The following is a 19,491-nucleotide window of genomic DNA, read 5'->3' as shown; positions in this document are numbered from 1 at the left end:
GGGGAGAAGTATTACATCAAAATAAGAGGGATGGGGATACGGAGAAAGCATTACACAAAATAACAGCGTGAGGAGGACGGGGAGAAGTATTAAATAAAATATGTTGAAAGTAATGATGTATCTTGTTTTGGCTGCATATATTAGACTCAGTCACAATGTTTAAAAATGTAGTTGTAATTTAAATTTTTGTTATTGGACCTCTGACCCCCATCGCAGATAACATGAGAAAGAGCCAAGAATAACACACCTTTCACATAGTTAAGAAACGAACAAGATAAGTACAAACTTACTTTCTACACCTCATTTTAAGACGTGGTAATGAGTAGACAAATGGACCCTATTTACGATGTGGTGATGGGTTGACAAATGGACCCCATTTTAGGATGTGGTAATGGGTAGACAAATGGACCCCATTTTAGGATGTGGTAATGGGTAGACAATAATGGACCCCATTTTAGGATGTGGTAATGGGTAGACAAATGGACCCCATTTTAGGATGTGGTAATGGATAGACAAATGGACCCTATTTAGGATGTGGTAATGGGTAGACATATGGACCCCATTTTAGGACGTGGTAATGGTTAGACAAATGGACCCTATTTAGGATGTGGTAATGGGTAGACAAATGGACCCCATTTTAGGATGTGGTAATGGGTAGACAAATGGACCCTACTTAGGATGTGGTAATGGGTAGACAAATGGACCTTATTTTAGGACATGGTAATGGGTAGACAAATGAACCCCATTTTAGTCAAAATGGTCAGACAACATACAGTATGGGCATATCATAATATCCCCACAACTGATACTTAAGTGTGGAGAAAATAAAACAATGTAGTGTGGAAGTTTAACATTTGAGTCAAAGCATAGATCAAAATTGAATCAAATAATGAGGCAGACTTTTTATAAACATTTTCAAAAACAAGAAACATATGTGCTGTTGTGAAAAAGCTTACTCCTTACCCATGTGAGGACTATTCTCTGATTCTCAACTAGAAAGACTGTTCACAGCCTGACCTTTAATGTACATGTACTATCTGGCATTATATTGAAAATTAATTTGTGCAGTTACCATGGATTACAGTGTGTCTTTAAATAACCTCAGGGGCCATAAAATTGTGGGTTCCATTTCCACCACCAACATGGATTCATATTTAAACATAAGTTGATCTCACTCATTATCAACCTAATGTGAGATTTTGATGATACAACCTTCCATACCAAATCAGATCACAATCTGATCAGAAATATGGCCTCTAAAATAGTCACATACTCAACAAATAATAATAATAATAATAAAAGTAACTTTATTTAAAGAAGCTCATTGGGCAGAGGCCTTCTGCAATGACATTTGTATATATATATATATATATATATATATATATATATATATATATATATATATATATATTACATACAATGGAACCCTGCTATAACACGATAATTGGGGTCCACAAAATTGGATCGCATTAATATTGGGGTCGCGTTAATGCGGGGTTTTGCAGTATTTTACTTTTTTGAGAGAACAACTCATTGGCACATATACATGTATTCATGTCTACGGTATATGATGAATAGGGTATCAACACCGTTTACTATCGTGCTGTCGTGGCATTCAGTTCATCTATAATGTATGTAATTCCACTGAAAAATTACACACAGATTTACAATATTCAATATTTTCCCCCATAATCATTGTATGTGAATTCATCGTCAAATATATAGCATAAACATAGTATCAACACCGTTTACTTGATGTCTGATATCGTACCATCGGGGCTTGAAATTAATCCATAAAATATGTAACTCCATTGCAAAAACTGCATACATATTTAAACTATTCAATAATTTTGTCACACACCATTATGTGTCTGAATTCAATGGCAAAATTAGGTTAAGAAAGACGAAGCACGTGTACGGTTCATTATGTCGCAGGATATATGAACAGTGTCTGTATAAATTTCATACTGCTAACATTTTCTCATATACGTTTCCGTGTACATTTATCCATTGCAAATTTCCAATAATTAACGCTTGTACGCCTATTCGTTTGAACGACTACAACAGAATAATTACAAATCAACACATGCTTTCAGTGTATATGTAACTTTTACTTCAGATTTTGTGAATATCGAAAGAAACGTATAACAACTACTATACTAATCATGGCGCAAAGTGCAGAGAACGATTTGCATTTGTGAACTTGCTTTTCCATAACGGTAAAATATTTTTATAAAAAATAGGATATTAATAACGAGTTCATAAACAAACACCATACCCATGTAAAACCCGAGAACTAAGTGCAGTAGGCTTGCATTGGTCACGAGTCACTTTTTAAAGAAAAATGTAAAGCTGAACGCATGTACAATTTCATACCATTTCAATCTCCAGCCAATAAAGCAGAAATTATTTACTGGTCAACTAATTGCGTCTAATAACACCGCCAAGCCCAGAAAATATGTTGGCGGCTTTCGTTTTTTTGATGTTTATTAAATTGTGAGAATCTTTTATCAACCACCACATTGTCTGCTGATTGGTTGTGTATGCAGTTAAAGAAGAAACACATGTTGGCTATTGTTTGAGCAACAATTGTATTCAGAATTTATTGAAGACAATCACAATGATGACTTACTGACTTTACTCATGGACCAGTAATAAGTAACATTTCCGATAATGTTTATTTTGGCATAATACTTCAAGAACCTGGTAATACTGTTAAATTTCAGAAGCTAAGCCACGATCATATTATATTAAAATTCATATGCGAACTCTTCCCCAAAATGACAATAAACATTTTACACACTATTTCTCATACTTAAAAAAAATGTTCTTTCCCGGTACAAGAAAAATACACATACATGTATTTAAAATTTCAGGAACCACGCCACGATCATATTTAACTGGAATTCATACATGATCTCCTCCCCATAATGATAATAAATTTATCACAATTTACCTTAAAAAGAAGGTATGCAATTGCATTTCAGAATTAAATCCCATAATTTTAGATAACTTCCAAGCAACTTGACATGGATAATAAAATAAAGCCCAGGAGCTGCACAGAACAACATTGTTAGAGAAAGTTTAACATATATCTGCATGTCTTTCACTAACATGGATTGACGTTTAAAATCTGAACACTTTCAAGACAACTATATATTTTGAAGGCGATGAAGATGGCTGCTTCAGTGTTTTGGGAAAATGTAATGGAAATAACAACAAGCATGCTAACTTTGCCAGTCCTTGAAATATATTTATAAATTTGCAGTGTATACAATTTGCTTATTTCTGAAAGTACACTTGTGAATTTTTACATTTTTAAAATACCAAAACTTTAAAAGAAATACTAATTCATTTTTTTTTCTTCATAATTTACTTCTGATGTTAGTTCAGAATGTGAAAATACCAAGTAGGGCTAGGAATTTTCTCAGAGATGTACATGAGAATTGAGGTACAGCTGAGTATTCCCAAACTCTGATCAACCCCATTATTCCAACATCAACAGAAAGAAAATTGAGAAAGGATTCCAGGTCTTTACATTTTTAGCCCTGTGCAAAAATGTGACACCCAGCAACAGAAGCATATCAACTCTGGAAGGCACATCAACCAAGTAAATCCATGTGGAAAAGCACACTGGATAGGCTGCAGTGACAAAATGGCACACCAGTATTGTATCATACTGGCAAAGGCAGGGCATCCAGACATTTTTTTAAACAGCAATTTCAGTTGGCTAACAAAGAGTTAAATCTTGACCAAGGCAAAGTGAACATGTTGCATGCACATTGTATGTACACTCCAATCTATGCAGGCATGTATATTTATGAATCCATTCATAAGTTTCAAAGACTTTTGGCAATCACATTAAATGGAATGCATTAGGCATGTTTAAATTCATCAAGACCATATGCATGTACAAAACATGTGTAGTGAGGGACATAAAACTGTACTAACCTGTCCAGCCTAAGTATGTAACTGACTTTAAAAAGGGTACCTATGTTCACAGGAGCATACAAACTAGGTCATCTCCTCAACAGCAGTATGTGGTCCTAATATATAGGTAAATAACCCACACCTGGTTAGCAATTAAAAGAATATTTCTGTTATAAATATATTATTGACCTACATTTCTTGCCACCATGCCAATTTTTTTTAACAGTTCCTTCTTTTTTAACAAAATACTGAATTAACTATAGTCCAACCTTCAAGATTATAAAGATAACGCAGGTTATTACAGGATTTGGGAACCAGTGGTACAATGTAAAGATACATGCATGCAGCTCAATCTTGTATCTAAGAGATAAACTTAGATTTATTGTTGAGGATCAAGCCGTATAACTAATAAATCTAAATATTTTATTAATATAAAAATAACACTTCTCTTCAATCAGGCTACCTGTTACTGCTCGTCAGATGAGTGATTATGTGACATCACATGTACTCAATCATCAGAACTGAACAAACATTTGGAGCATGGGTCTTTTTCTGCCAAAAGAAACTCTTTTCTTCATCAGAATTACAAACCTTTTTAGCTAGGGTCTTTTTGTGCCAAAAATTCTCTTCTTCATCAGAGTTCCACATTTTTTACCATAGGTCTTCTTGTGCCAAAAACTTATTTTCTTCATCAGAGTTCAAAACTGTTTTAGTATGGGTTTTTATGTAAAAAAAACTCTTTCTTCATCAGAGTTCCAACCAATAAGCTGCAATATATATATATATATATATATATATATATGCTGCATGGTGCACATAGGAAGGAGATTCTGTGGTCGCAAATGTAGAAGTGCCTGAATATTCAGGGGCAAGTTTAGACAAGTTACACACTACTTTAATATGAATAATACTGTATTTTTGTTAGCAAATGTCCATGCCATAATATATATAAAAATTGTATGCTTGTGAACATTCTACCATTTACAGTATCCATTCTAAACATCATATGTACACAAGGTTAGACTCTAAGCTTACAAATTGGAACGATACTAGGTTTAAATAAGTGCCAATATTCATAAATTTACTAAGCATGCATAAGGAGACAATCAGGTGGCAATATTGTGCATTTTAATTAAAAATGCACGTCCAAAAACATGACATTAACCCTGTCTGCTCATTGATAACTAAAATGTTTCAAGTGCACAAGTGTAATCTTTTTTAAAGTTTAGATCACTACTATGAAAACCCATTTTTTTTAATGTGTATGCAAACTGGATAACAAAGACATATTCAGGGGCCAGTTTACACACTACTTTACAAATCAGCTAAAGTCCTTGGCAACCCAAAAGCCTCAAATTTCCCAAATATATTGTGCAACGGTTATTCAAAAAAGTTTTTGAGCAGCACCTTTCTGGTTATGCATGAAAGTGATCGTAAATGAAGATTTAGTCAAATCTCCACTGGCAACATACAATAAAGAATGATTTAACCTTGCAGCGCTATAATACTGTTGTATCTTAAAAACACAAGTCCAGTGAAGGAACTATGCTCTAGTGGTAACAAGCAATATGCTGGAATCCACATGATACCCATTTTCACTACTATTATTCTGTTTAATAGCTAACTATTCAAATCATTTCAGTAATAACGAGACACTCCAAGATACCAAACTGGTAACAAAAATATTTTCTATTTTTAATCCACAATTTTACTTTTATAGCAGAAAAAAAATTAATGACCAAGCATCACTCATAGTATTTTCCAGATTTAACAACACAACGAGTGTAATAAAAAAAACTATTCATACCTGTATATGCTGTAGTGCTCACAAACCTTCACAAAAAGACATGAATCACAAACTTTGGCCTAATCAGTGTGCAGACTCTCAACATGTTTAGGGAAAAACAACAAAATACAAAGTTCAGTCAAAATCCATTCACACATGCATAAGGGTCTGTGTTCATAAGCTCAATGATGTACAAAAATGCAAGCAGTGACTTATTTTTACAAAAAATATAAATTATGTTTTTTAAAACAAATAAAAATCTTGTGCTTTTGTACAGATAGTATCCCCCTAAGAGTGCCTTCAAAATGCCTTATTGATACATATTAGTTTTCATAATTACCTCTACAGCTAATGATTATTTCCTACAATTAAAAGCCCATCCATGCAAACCTCCCTCAGGTGGTTCCTCCACACTGCTTAAGATTCACTGGTGGTACAAGGCCTAATGATACTTCATACATCATGTCATAAAAGATGACTTTCTAACATTACCTTTTTCACCTGGAATATTATCCTGTGATAATGATCTAGTTGAATCTTGGGCATTTGTAAATGAGCATGGCTTGAAATAAAGACTGCAGTTTATATTAAAAATATAGCTTTGACTATGAATTTTACTCTTTCTTGCTTACCTTTGTTGTGTATGTATGTCTTTTTTTTTTGCAATAAGTAAATGTATTCTGCACTATTTAGCCAGGATCGTGTTTATGTGCCTTTAAACCATATGCATACATCCACAGATAATCTGGTAATGACAATGAAGGAAATTTGGGAACATGTCTTTTTAGACCTTTCACTTTTCAAATCAGAGATCACACATTTTCAAAAATTTCAAAGACACCAGGTATATGAACTACACAATTTCATTTTCGTCTACACCAAGTGTGCCAAATAGAGTATTCCTTTCTCTATTTTTCATATCCCTATTTAATTATTTAACATTTGAAAACTACTGTATTTTGACCTTGGCTCTAATTATGGCATATAAAACGAAAAATTTAACAATTAACAAACAACAGATATAATAAAAAGCTACGAGTAGGTTTTCATATCACAATAACAAGTGGGAGTTCTAGCAGACTTATGTAGACCTTAGTCACAGTAGCTCAGATGATAGTCCACTATCACAAGCTTTGTTGATTTCCTCTTGGAAAAGCAGTTTCAAACTTTCAATAGTCTGTTACCTAATTAAGTTTAAGTTGTCAACAATGTTGTTTTTAAAAAGGACTGTGAATGTCCAACAGGACTAGTACATTTCTCAGTCTACTAGTCCTTCAAACTCCAAAGGATTAATGTTAAATTCTATGCCTGTAGCAAAGCATTGGACAAATAATCCAGCAGTCACAGATTGGATATCCACCCAGGCTAATTGCCTCTATGTGTCCTTCGGAAGGTACTCAACTCCCTTGTACTTGGTGTGATTTAACCAATAATGTGACAAATATTCTATCAAAACATGCAAAATACATTTATATAAACTTGCGTATTATTTGCTGAATTTGATCACCTGCTGACCAATGGTAATTTACTTTACATGAAATGCTACCTCATTCATTAAAATGATATCAACCATAATGTCAACATGTCTAAAATCTTGAAAAAATTATCCTTCTTAAGAACATGGACCTGAATTTTTTTAATGTATATAATCATATACAGATATAAAAACTGCTTGCACTAATGTCTGCTGTAATGTGCAAGATTATGAACTTGTGGTCCCATAGCACTCAAAATAGTTTTAACAATGATGAGAGCAATCATTACGTGTTCAATCAGGTTTTGATGTTGAAAAACATCAAGATCTTTAATTATAACCTTTTTTGTCAATCTAATTTCATTAACCAGTAACTTGCTCTTGAAAAAAAAAACTTAGGTAATCACTTCTGATTTAGAAAATGAAATTCAATTAGCATAATTTTATGGTTTGTTCAAACCTGGTAGTTTTTAATCATCATTTCAATGAATTATAAAAGAGGTCCTTACAAATGATCAGTTTTTATTTGTAGCCTGAAACAAGTATTTTCACTGTAGAAAATCCTGCTTGCTGATAGACACAAATCTAAACTTTTATTACTTAGTGAACAAACAGTATTAAATAAATCAAACTTTACCACGAGTATTAAATATGTTATTTTGGGAATCTATAAAACACAGGACTCTCAACTGACTTTGAGGATGAGGAATCCTAGACTCTTCATTCATGGAACTCAGGGAGTCCTCAGCTTATTTCTGAGAGTCCCTGGCCTATATGAAGGAGTCCATCACTTTCAAAAGGATAGAAAGGAAAATGAAACACACATACTCATTATTTTAATAATATAAAATTTATTTCTTAGCCATCGCACTATTTTTCAGCAAATAGAATGTTAAATTCAAACTTTATGTAAATTCATGATTATTTTACTCCACAACAATACTAAAGAAAAAATATTCCACAACAATTAAAACAGTCAACTACTTTCAATCCTAATAACAATCACTCAAAATGCATTTAGTTTTCTCTCCAAGTTGAAGAGCATCTCCAAAGAAACTAATTACTGTACCATCATTAAAGGAAATAAAGGAATGAAAAACATATCATGTAGCATATGTGAAGAAAAAATTAATTAGAAAACCGTGTTAAATGCCTTAAGAGTTGACCCTATGAAGTAAAGGTTGGCTATAATGTGGGCTCTTTAGGAAAGATAAATTGAGATATGCTCGAGACTGCAAATTTGAACAGTTGTCAAGATGATGTTGTTGATCTAGGGTTTAACGCCATTTTTCAGCACAAGATAGGCTATACGTGGCGGCCAGTATAACTGGTGGAGGAAGAACCCTGGAAAACCCAGGGAAGAACCACCGACCCACGAGAAGCTACTGGCAGGCTTTCCCACGTACCCACGCTAGCCGAGCCTTTTGTCAAGATGAATTCACACTAACTTTGGGTACAGATAATGAAATATCACCACTCATATTAACTTTCGCCAAGTGGTTTTTTGTTGTTGTTAATTTCCTTTTCTGCCAAGGTTATACCATTGCATAAAACAGGAACAATAGATGATGTAAATAACTACAGACCCATCTCTATCCTTCCTTGTCTCTCCAAATTACTAGAAAAACATGTACATGATTCTTTTCTCAACTATATGAACACTTATGATCTTATTCATGATAATCAGTCTGGCTTTTGCCAGAATCAGTCATGTGAAACTGCACTTGTATCTCTGATTGATAAATGGCTGAAATCATTAGATCTTGTAGACCACAAAATTTTGCTTGAATAACTAAAAATCTATCAATGCAGTGAAAACTCCCTAAATTGGTTTACTTCTTACTTTACCGATAGAGTGCAAGAGTATCTTTAAATGGTCAACTTTCTGAAAGGAAAAATATTAATTGTACAGTACTGCAGGGCTCTATCCTTGGACCTCTGTTATTCATTCTATTTATCAACGATTTACCTCTTAAGACTGGAACTTCAGTTTCTTCCACTGACCTTTATGCAAATGATACTACACTGTCTAAGATGGGTAAAACCAAAGCGGTACTTGAAAATAACTTACAAGATGCTCTCAACCAGACAAGCTTGGTGCAAGGAAAATAGTATGATCATAAATACAGAAAAAATGAAAGACCTTCAAGTTACAACACAACAAAAACGAGCAAGACTAGATTGCGACAAACTCCAGGTTCTATTTGACAATGTGAGCCTTAATATGACCTCTCAAGATAGAATTTTTGGTGTATTCGTAGAGAACAATCTTACTTGGTCTATTAAACATGTTTCAAAAAAGGTTAATTCTTATCTTTGGCTACTGAGGAAAATCAATACAAACATTACCCTTCAGTACAGGGTCATCTTTTATAAAAGTTAAACACAGCCATATCTGGACTACTGTAATGTAATTTGGGGTAATAGCTCTAATTCAAACATAACAACACTTTTAAGACTCCAAAAGAAGCTTGCCATTTAATTCTAGATCAATGTATAAACAATTTCCAGGATGCAATGAATAATATAAAGGTTTTAACAAGACATGAAAGAATATTTCCTAGAAAGGCCAAATTGATGTATAAAGTATCCAGAAAAGCCATTCCTGTCTATCTAAGCAATATCTTTCACCAGAGAGATGCTGATGGTACTCCAAATTTAAGGTCCATAAGAAGTAAAAATTACATTATACCAAGGCCAAAGAAGGAATTGTTTAAAAAACGTTTCAGTGTACTGGTCCACTGGTATGGAACAACATTCCCAGTGACATAAGGCAGGCTCCTAGCCTTTCTTCTTTTCATAATCAATGTCTTAAATGGATGAAATCTTTAGAAAATTGAACAGTTCTAGTACAAAAAATACCACCTGCTTTTCTGTACTTTTACATTATTTTCATAGTTGAATTTTTCAATGCTGGATGATATTTTATGTTTTATATATGATTATGTTTTCACAGATGCCTGTGCATGTGTTTCAGGATTGATAATTTGAATTTTAAAATTACTTAATTATTTAGTGTCAAGCCAGATTCTTCACATCATGTTGTATATACTGTTTATATTGTACATAACAGATAGAAGGCCTCAAGGTAGATTAGTTCTGTAAGTAATCGAGTTACCTTCTCTAAATAAAGTCTTTATTATTAGTATTGGCATTGGTGAAATTTTCATCAAAAGTCTGTTTCCCAAAACATGAACACAGATTTTGCCAACTCTTTTTTATGAGTCAAGATTGTTCTCAGTACTCTATTAAAAAGTCTATACTGATACTGTGGTACTGTACTTTATAGGAATCACATGTACTTAGCTAGCAGTTATTATTAATATTTTAAAATATTGATGATTTTGACAGCTTGACAAGACTTTGATTACTTTCATGATTTATTTTTGCATTGTCACCCTTTTAATTTAAACACAGTTACAAAATATACTGTAGGGTATTGATTCCTTTCGCCAATCAATGACATGTAATTACATACACACTCAAGAGAACATGGTTTCTTAGAATTCATGTCTGAGTAGCCCTCTGCTCTGAGGGGCAGTCCTTTCTGTAATATAATTACAATGATGATGATTAACTATTAGGTATTGTCTAATGTTGTAAAGCGCTTAGAGCTTCTAAAAATTAGGCGCTATACAAAGTCCTCATTATTATTATTATTATTAATTAGTCACATTGGATTCTGGCAGTTCACTCAAGATATTCTGCAGATTGGCCTCTGCTGACCAGAATATGAAAACGTTATTGTCGGGGGAGTAAATGATATGTCATGGAACACATTAAAGAAAGAAATAGTGTGTACTTGCATGCAGAAATGGTGCATTTGTATGAAATCATATTAGCTGTGAGCCCCTCCATAGTAGAATGTAAACAAGAGTTCAGTCTCACAAACATTATCGTAAAGATAAGGGAATGACCATTTGATTTTCAGGATGGGGATGTGTGTCACAATAAAAGTTTAGAAAAATATGGCTACGTCCTGCTTGTGGATTTAAAGTCCTGGCAACTGATTTTTTTTTAAAAAGTCACTTGCCCAAGGCACGTGTTTAAAAGAAAATAAGATCAAAATTCTCAAAGCACTGGTGACATATCTAAATTAAATGATCAAAAGTGTAATGACATACCTTTACTGCTGGTAGTATCTTGATTATATTATGGCAGTTACAAATAGATGGCAATATTTAATAGACTCCCACTAGAACAAACAAGCTATTCTTTGTTAGTTTCTAAAACTTCACTAAATATGACCATGTTCAAAAGATGCACACAAACTTTTGAACTGACCCATTAAGCAGTAAGCTGTAAAGTTGAGGTTACTCACACAAAATGTCAGTGACTACTATGAAGGGTCTAATCTAGTCACAGAATGTATGATCCACACTAATTTTTAAAACATTGTGCCAAAACAATCAACTGAACCTATGATTTTCATGTACCATATTTTCATGCTCTATCGTTATTTTTTCTTTAAATTCCTCCAATGCTGAGAAAATTCCCCCCTTTTTGGGCCTGCAATTAACTTTTTTCAGTCCTATATTTGCATTCTTCAGTTTGTTTGTACCCACTGTACAGATTATTTTTATGAACAAAAAGCAACAAAGATATAAAAAGGTGCCCTCAAAATAATTATTTCATTCATCAAATTTATCATTTCTAACCTATCACCTGATGGCCCCGAACACCGTCATTTTATTCACGTTTCAAACCAATCAGAAGCTATTCATGTAAATAACCAGACAGACTGTTAAGTCATTTACCAGTTTTTAGTACAGTCCATTGTCATCTGCGTTCAATATGTGCAATGTCTAACTTTATTATTTCTATTTAAAAAAAGATCAAAATCAACAAAATAAAATGGTGCAACTCTTAAAGCCACATGTTCAATGGGATGAAACTCCAAAGATACTGAAATTTACAATATTATTCAAAGCTAATAAAAAATGGTGAACAAAATGATGTGTTGTCTGAAAACATAGACTGGTCTCTGCAAATATAAAACAAGATGTCAGTGTTAGATACCCCTTGGCAGAGATCAAGTAATAAATTATAAATTGATGAATAAAATTGCCAGGTTTGGTACAGTTTTGATATCATTAAAACTTTTCACTTTACAAATAGGGTTATATAAACAAACAGGTGGGTAAGCAAAATTTTCAGAGTTGTAATAGTTAAAATAAGCAAAATTCAGGCTAATTTTTAACCAGAAATAATGAATAAACTGAAATCTTAATGAAAAAGAAGAACCTTGTACCTAATGTTTTTCTGATAGTAAATTTTAAATTGCAGCAAGAAAAATGCCCGTTTACTAGCATCAAGCTTGCTCTGCCTTTCCTCAAACGGAAGGTGGTGGGGTGGGGAATATCCCTAATAAATATTAATTTCTTCCTGTGTAATACATTTTTGTATGTGCTCTCCTGTATATTTATGAGGCTTGTTTCAACTTTTAATGTTTTGGGCTTGGTACATTTTTGGGTGAAGTTATGGAAATAAGAGAAAAAAATGGATTGTTTTAGTGGTAGTTATTTTTTCTTAATCAATCCCTTTTAAATTACCATAATTTAATTATTGGTACCACCAGTAGTAAGCATTCATAACAATGTATAGATTTTGCTAGCACAACTAAAGTCATGTGGTCCTTATACAAGATACGTGTCCTAAGTTGTACGACAAACCTCAATCTCAAGTTCACGTGGTTTGCTGCGAATCAATTATAAACTTTTTGCTAAGCAAAAGACTGCCACAAATCCTTCTTATGTCCTTAATCTAGAAATGACAAAATTAACCACACTTTCATTTACCTTATACATAACTTCATCGGCACATGTAAACACGGCTCATCAACCACAACTTGATTCATTGGCTTTGCACCCAGTGCGACGTCAACATTTACCTGTCAGCAAGTACGTAAGTTACACTCTGTTTTGGGCACTGATTTAATACGAAACTATTGATAATTTTTAAATCACAGCCTAAATGCTTTTAATAACTCATATTATTCAAAGGGCCTTCAAACATTCGTTCTAAAAATGGAAAATATTTTTTTTCCAGCTTATTTTAACCTTGTGTCCCACAGACAACAAAAATACAAGCCGACGATACTAGACTGGTCACCTATCGTAGTTATACATATATTCACACATATTAGCAGCATGTATATAGAGGCCGGGAACCAGATGATCTAGCAGAAAAATAGTCTGGTTCCCTGAACATTTGTTACGCTATTACGAACTTTGGAAAGCTTGGTGGGTGTAAGGTGAAGTTGTTTACAATCACAACATGCGCAGTGGAGAGAAAATTGGTATACCTCTATGTTGTTTTCATATACAGTGGCTGAAATTTCCTTGGACATTGTACTTGTGGAAATTGTACATGATCTAACCAAACAGATACATAAAATGACTGCTCCCTTTGTTAAACAAAAAAATAATCATGCTCAGTGAGTCTAAGTACACTATCTTTAGCAGTTATTTAATTAGGGATGATACACTTTGCCAGACTAGTCAATACCAGGGTCTGAAAGTTTAATGAATGAATTAACGATTATATAAAATGTAAAAAATAGTATCTACTCTATTCTTTAAAATTTACATCCGAACCCCTATGACCAAGAGAAGCTAGCAGATTTTGAGAGATGCACATCTGAAGTAAGGCCAAGTTGTATAATCTATAACCCAGGATTGCAAGGAATAACGCCCAGAAGACCGCCCGCCGCTGTGCCAACACCTACTGGCTGAACCTTTGCAACAGTATACAGACAGCTGCTGATACCGGGGATACAAGAGGAATGTATGAGGGTATCAAAAAGGCGACAGGCCCCCCCCCCCCCAGCTACAAGACCGCCCCCCTCAAGTCCAAGACGAGTGAAGTCATCACAGACCAGGGGAAACAACTGCAGCGATGGGTTGAGCACTATCTCGAACTATATGCAACCCAAAACAATGTCACTGGAACTGCCCTGGACGCCATTCCAGACCTGCCTGTCATGGAGGAGCTAGACACACAGCCCACCCTGGAAGAGCTCGGAAAAGCCATCGATTGCCTTGCCTGTGGGAAGGCTCCTGGAAGCGACGGCATTCCGCCTGAAGTCCTCAAGAGCGGAAAACCAGCACTGCTCCAGCCCCTACACACACTCCTCTGCCTTTGCTGGGAACAGGGATACATCCCTCAGGACATGCGTGACGCCAGCATCGTCACTTTGTACAAAAACAAAGGAGACCGTAGCGACTGCAACAACTATCGGGGAATCTCCCTCCTCAGCATCGTCGGAAAGGCTTTCGCCCGTGTTGCCTTGGCGCGCTTGCAGATCCTAGCCTCCCGCGTCTACCCAGAGTCCCAGTGTGGATTTCGAGCCGGCAGGTCAACTGTAGACATGATCTTCTCACTACGTCAGCTGCAGGAGAAGTGTCGCGAGCAGCAGATACCCCTCTACATGCCTTCATAGACCTGACGAAGGCGTTTGACATGGTTTGTCGGAGTGGACTCTTCAGACTCCTGCAGAAGATCGGCTGCCCCCCACGTCTGCTTGCTGTCATTATGTCGTTCCACGAGAACATGCACAGCACAGTGTGCTTCAATGGCGCAACATCTGAAGCATTCCCAGTCATTAGCGGAGTCAAACAAGGCTGTGTCCTTGCACCGACGCTCTTTGCCATCTTCTTCTCCATGCTTCTCCAGTACGCATTCAAGGACTGCAGCGAGGGAGTGTACATCCATACCAGGGCTGACGGCAAGCTGTTCAACATCGCCCGTCTCCGTGCTAAGACTAAAGTCACAAAGGTACTCATCCGTGAATTGCTCTTTGCCGACGATGCAGCCTTGACATCACACACGGAAGATGGACTTCAGCAGCTGGTGTGCCGCCTCTCCCATGCATGTAAGGAATTTGGACTGACCATCAGTTTGAAGAAAACGAATGTCATGGCACAGGACACAGACTCCCCTCCCTCTGTCTCCATCGATGGGTACAATTTGGAAGTTGTCGAGAACTTCACATACCTCGGGTCTAACATCTCCAGCTCACTCTCCATTGATTCTGAGGTGGGCGGCAGGATTGCCAAGGCAGCAGCAGTGATGGCCAGACTTAACCAGAGGGTCTGGAACAACCCCAACCTCACAGAGAAGACCAAACTGCGTGTCTACCAAGCCTGCGTGCTCAGCTCACTTCTCTACAGCAGCGAAACATTGACCGCCTATGCAAGACACGAGAGGAAACTCAACAGCTTCCACCTGAGATGTCTGCGGCGCATTCTGCACATCCAGTGGCAGGACAAAGTACCCAACACAGAGGTTCTAGAACGCGCCAACATGAACAGCATGTTCTCCATACTCAGCGAGAGGCGCCTTCGCTGGCTCGGCCATGTCAAGAGAATGGACCCAGGTCGCATTCCCAAGGACCTGTTATATGGGGAGTTAGCAGAAGGTGCACGACCAACTGGACGACCACATCTGCGCTACAAAGATGTTTGCAAGAAGGATATGAAGACAGCAAACATCAATGTCAACGACTGGAAGAGCTGTGCAAACAACCGTTCCAGCTGGCATCTAGCTGTCAGGCAGGGAGTTCAAAACGCAGAGGAAAAGAGAAGAATACAACAAGCTGAAAAGAGAGCTAAAAGAAGGATAAGCAAAAACGTACTTTATAACCCAGATAGATCATTGCATTTAAGAGAGATAACTCTACTGGAGCGAAACAGGGGTAAGCGTTATACGGTCAAAACAGATGCAATTTCGATAATGTGCACCACAATTTATTAAAATCATACAAATTACAAAATATGATCTACATATGAATTAACATAGTCTCACATGTTGCCAAGAGACTCAACTTTTGTTTGGCATGAAAGAAACTACAACATGGTGCATCAATCATGTATTTACCACAAACCACCAAAAATCTACCGCAAACCACATTTAAAATGCACTGTAATGCTAATTTATCTGTGAAAACAAAAGTAAACAAAGTGTGAAAGTTATATAATACATGAAGAAATTTTAAAATGAGATTGTTAATTTTACACACAGTACGATTTTCAGCTGTAAAGTGTTGTCACGATAAGTGCTTTTCTTATATTCATAATCATTAAAACAGCCGTTATATTTGTTGTTGTTGTTGTAGGGTTTAACGCCATTTTTCGGCACACGATACATGGCGGTCAGTATTAATGGTGGAGGAAGAACCCGGAAAGAACTGACCCACGAGAAGCTACTGGCTAGCTTTCTCACATACCTACATTGGCTGAATCCGAGACTCGAACCACGCAAACAGAGGTGAGATGGCAGTGATCCGTAACGGAGAGCGCTTTAGACCACTCGGCCACTCGGGGCCCCCGTTATATTTGTAGTGTAAGCCTTAATCTAATTAGCTTTGAAATATCACTTGACAGTAAAAGTAATCAGATATTTTACACTGGACTAGAACTGATAAACACCAACAGCTGGTTTATGTTATACATTCACATGGGTTTAAGTTCCATGGGAAATATACTCTCAGGGCAGTATTTACTCCCCTTCGAGGCTGTATTGATGTCTTGTATTTAATAAATAGTATAGAACGCCTTCTGCAGTTATTCCTCAATAACAAATAGCATTACATGGTGGCAGCGGTAAAACACATGATTGAAATTATCAGAGTTGAAAATGGCTTCATTTCAATTTACAAATCCGGACAAATTTGACCTTTCGAGACCTGAAACATGGGAAAAGTGGTTTAAGCGCTTTGAATGCTTTCGTCAAGCGTCTGGACTTAGTGAAAAAGGGGAAGAAATTCAAGTGAATACCTTGATTTATTCCATGGGAAGTAAGGCTGATGACAGTTTGGCTTCATTCAACCTGAGAAAAGAAGATCAAAATAAGTGGAAGCCCGTGACAGATAGATATTTCATTCCAAAGAGGAATGTAATTTTTGAAAGGGCACAATTTAATCAAAGAAAACAGGAAGAGGGAGAAATGTGGACAGTTTTTTTTTTTTACAGCTATCTATGTGTTAGCAGATAATTTGTAATTTCTGGCCACTGCATGATGAAATGATCAAAGATCGACTTGTTCTTGGACTGCGAGATCCAAAACTGTCGAAAACATTGCAGCTAGATGCGAATCTAAATCTAGAGACTGCCCTTAGTCAAGCTCACAATATGAGGCTGTGAAAAAGCAACAAACAACTATACGAGCAAGTGGAGAACGAATGACTGTAATGGATGCAGTAAAATTGTTTTCACTGAAGTACGGGAAATAGAAACATAAAATCTCAAATGTTCAACACAATAATGTCAGCAGAAAAGGAGGCATGAGATGTGGAAAGAAAGTTAATCATTCTCGAGACCAATATCCAGCAAAAGAAGCAGAATGCCACAAGTGTAAGAAAAGAGGACACTATGCAAAATGCTGTCTGTCAAAATCAGCAGTTCGCACAATAGAATCGAGAGTGGAACCTGGGTTTCTAGGGAATATTAGCACAAAGAAAGGTCTGTCGTGGATAACGCGTGTGAGATTGAAAAATAATTTCACTTTTATTCAAGATTGATACTGGAGCTGATGTGACTGTAATTCCTGAGAGGGATTTACGAAAAATCGGAGACCAAAAACTATCAAAGTCTGTCGAAAACTGTATGGACCTGGAAACTCTGAACTTAAAGTGCTGGGAAAATTTACATGTGGACTGGAATCAAACAATGCGTTTAGTGTACAAGATATATTTGTTGTAAAGGGACTGAATCAGGCACTCTTGGGCAGGCCCGCGATTCAGGCCCTCAAGATTATTGAACAGGTAAATATATCCTCAGTAAATGCCTCATATAAAAACTCACAAAATGAAAGCAATCTTCACGATAAATCCATAAATTTATATAGGGATTATCTCGAGAAATATCCAAATTTGTTTGAAGGTCAGGGGAAAACAAATTGGTTCTATAACATTACTCTGGAAAAAAATACCAAACCTTATGCCTTATGTACCCCAAGAAAGGTTCCTATCCCTTTATTGAATAAAGTTCAAGAGGAGTTGGATAGAATGGAAAAAATGGGTGTTATTTCAAAAGCAGGTGAGCCCACAGAGTGGTGCGCGGCAATGGTTGTCGTTCCGAAACCAAACGGTACAGTAAGAATTTGCGTAGATCTAACTAAACTGAATGCATCGGTTAAAAGAGAGAACCACCCACTACTATCAGTTGAAGAATCCCTTGCAAAACTAGGAGGTGCAAAGTTTTTACCAAACTTGATGCAAATTCAGGCTTTTGGCAGATAAACCTGTCGGAAAATTCACGCCGCCTTACGACTTTCAGTACTCCTTTTGATAGGTTTTATTTTAATCGTCTTCCATTCGGAATCAGTTCAAAGCCTGAATTTTTTTCAGAAAAGGATATCAGAAGCTCGAGCGACATGACGGAACACTCTGTCACATGAACAATGTTCTTGTTTTTGGGAAACGCAGAAACATCATGACGAAAGACTAGAAACGGTCATGAAATCAATTCAAAAGGCCGGCGTCACTTTGAACGCTGAAAAGTGTGAATTTTCGAGACGATCCATTAGGTTTCTTGGGCATGTTGTTGTCGAAAATTGTTGCCGACCTGATCCGGAATAAGTCAAAGCTATAACTGAAATGGAAACACCGAAATGCGTAACAGAGATACGACGATTTCTCGGTATGGCAAATCAGCTTAGCAAATTTAATCCAAATTTGGCAGAAAAATCAAAACCATTACGTGAGCTTTTGAAAGGTAAAAACTCGTGGACTTGGGGTCCAGATCAAGAACAAGCTTTTAGAGATATCAAGCAAGAAATGATATATTCACCAACTTTAGCACATTATGATCCAAATAGAGAAATAGTTGTATCTGCAGATGCATCTTCATTTGGACTAGGTGCTGTGCTACGGCAGAAACACGGTAGCGCTCTGAGACCGGTGGTGTTCGCATCGTGAGGTATGTCAGAAACTGAGCAACGCTATGCTCAAGTAGAAAAAGATGCCCTTGCAATCACTTGGGCTTGTGAACGCTTCAGTAGCTATTTAATTGGGTCACAATTCAAACTTGAAACTGACCATAAGCCATTAGTACCACTAATGAGCACAAAAATCTTGGGAGATTTACCCCCTAGAATTCAATGCTTTATAATACGTTTCATGAGATTCAACTTTTTCATAGTTCATGTTGCTGGCAAAAATCTATTAACTGCCGATGCTCTATCCAGAGCACCTTTAACTTATCACTCTGAGAGTGACAGAGAATTTCAGGCTGAAACTAACGCCTGCGTTGATTTCTTAGTAATTTGCCTGCATCAAATACTCGACTTGAACAAATAAAGT

At 36.2% G+C, this 19,491-nt stretch overlaps 1 protein-coding gene across 1 annotated transcript in view; it reads right to left on the bottom strand.

The window, feature by feature from the left end:
- Window positions 1–13,088, bottom strand: part of LOC149785162 (solute carrier family 45 member 3-like) — a 66,940-nt gene extending 53,852 nt beyond the window's left edge. The window contains exon 1 of the mRNA XM_089978945.1: window positions 12,989–13,088. The gene's annotated coding sequence lies outside the window, so the exon portion shown is untranslated. The remainder of the gene's footprint in view (window positions 1–12,988) is intronic.
- Between the last annotated feature and the right edge of the window lie 6,403 nt (window positions 13,089–19,491).

Source organism: Sinohyriopsis cumingii, chromosome 13 (assembly GCF_028554795.1).
Source record: "Sinohyriopsis cumingii isolate HCF-2022 chromosome 13, ASM2855479v2, whole genome shotgun sequence".
NCBI lineage: Eukaryota > Metazoa > Mollusca > Bivalvia > Unionida > Unionidae > Sinohyriopsis > Sinohyriopsis cumingii.
This window is presented reverse-complemented; position numbering and strand designations above follow the sequence as displayed.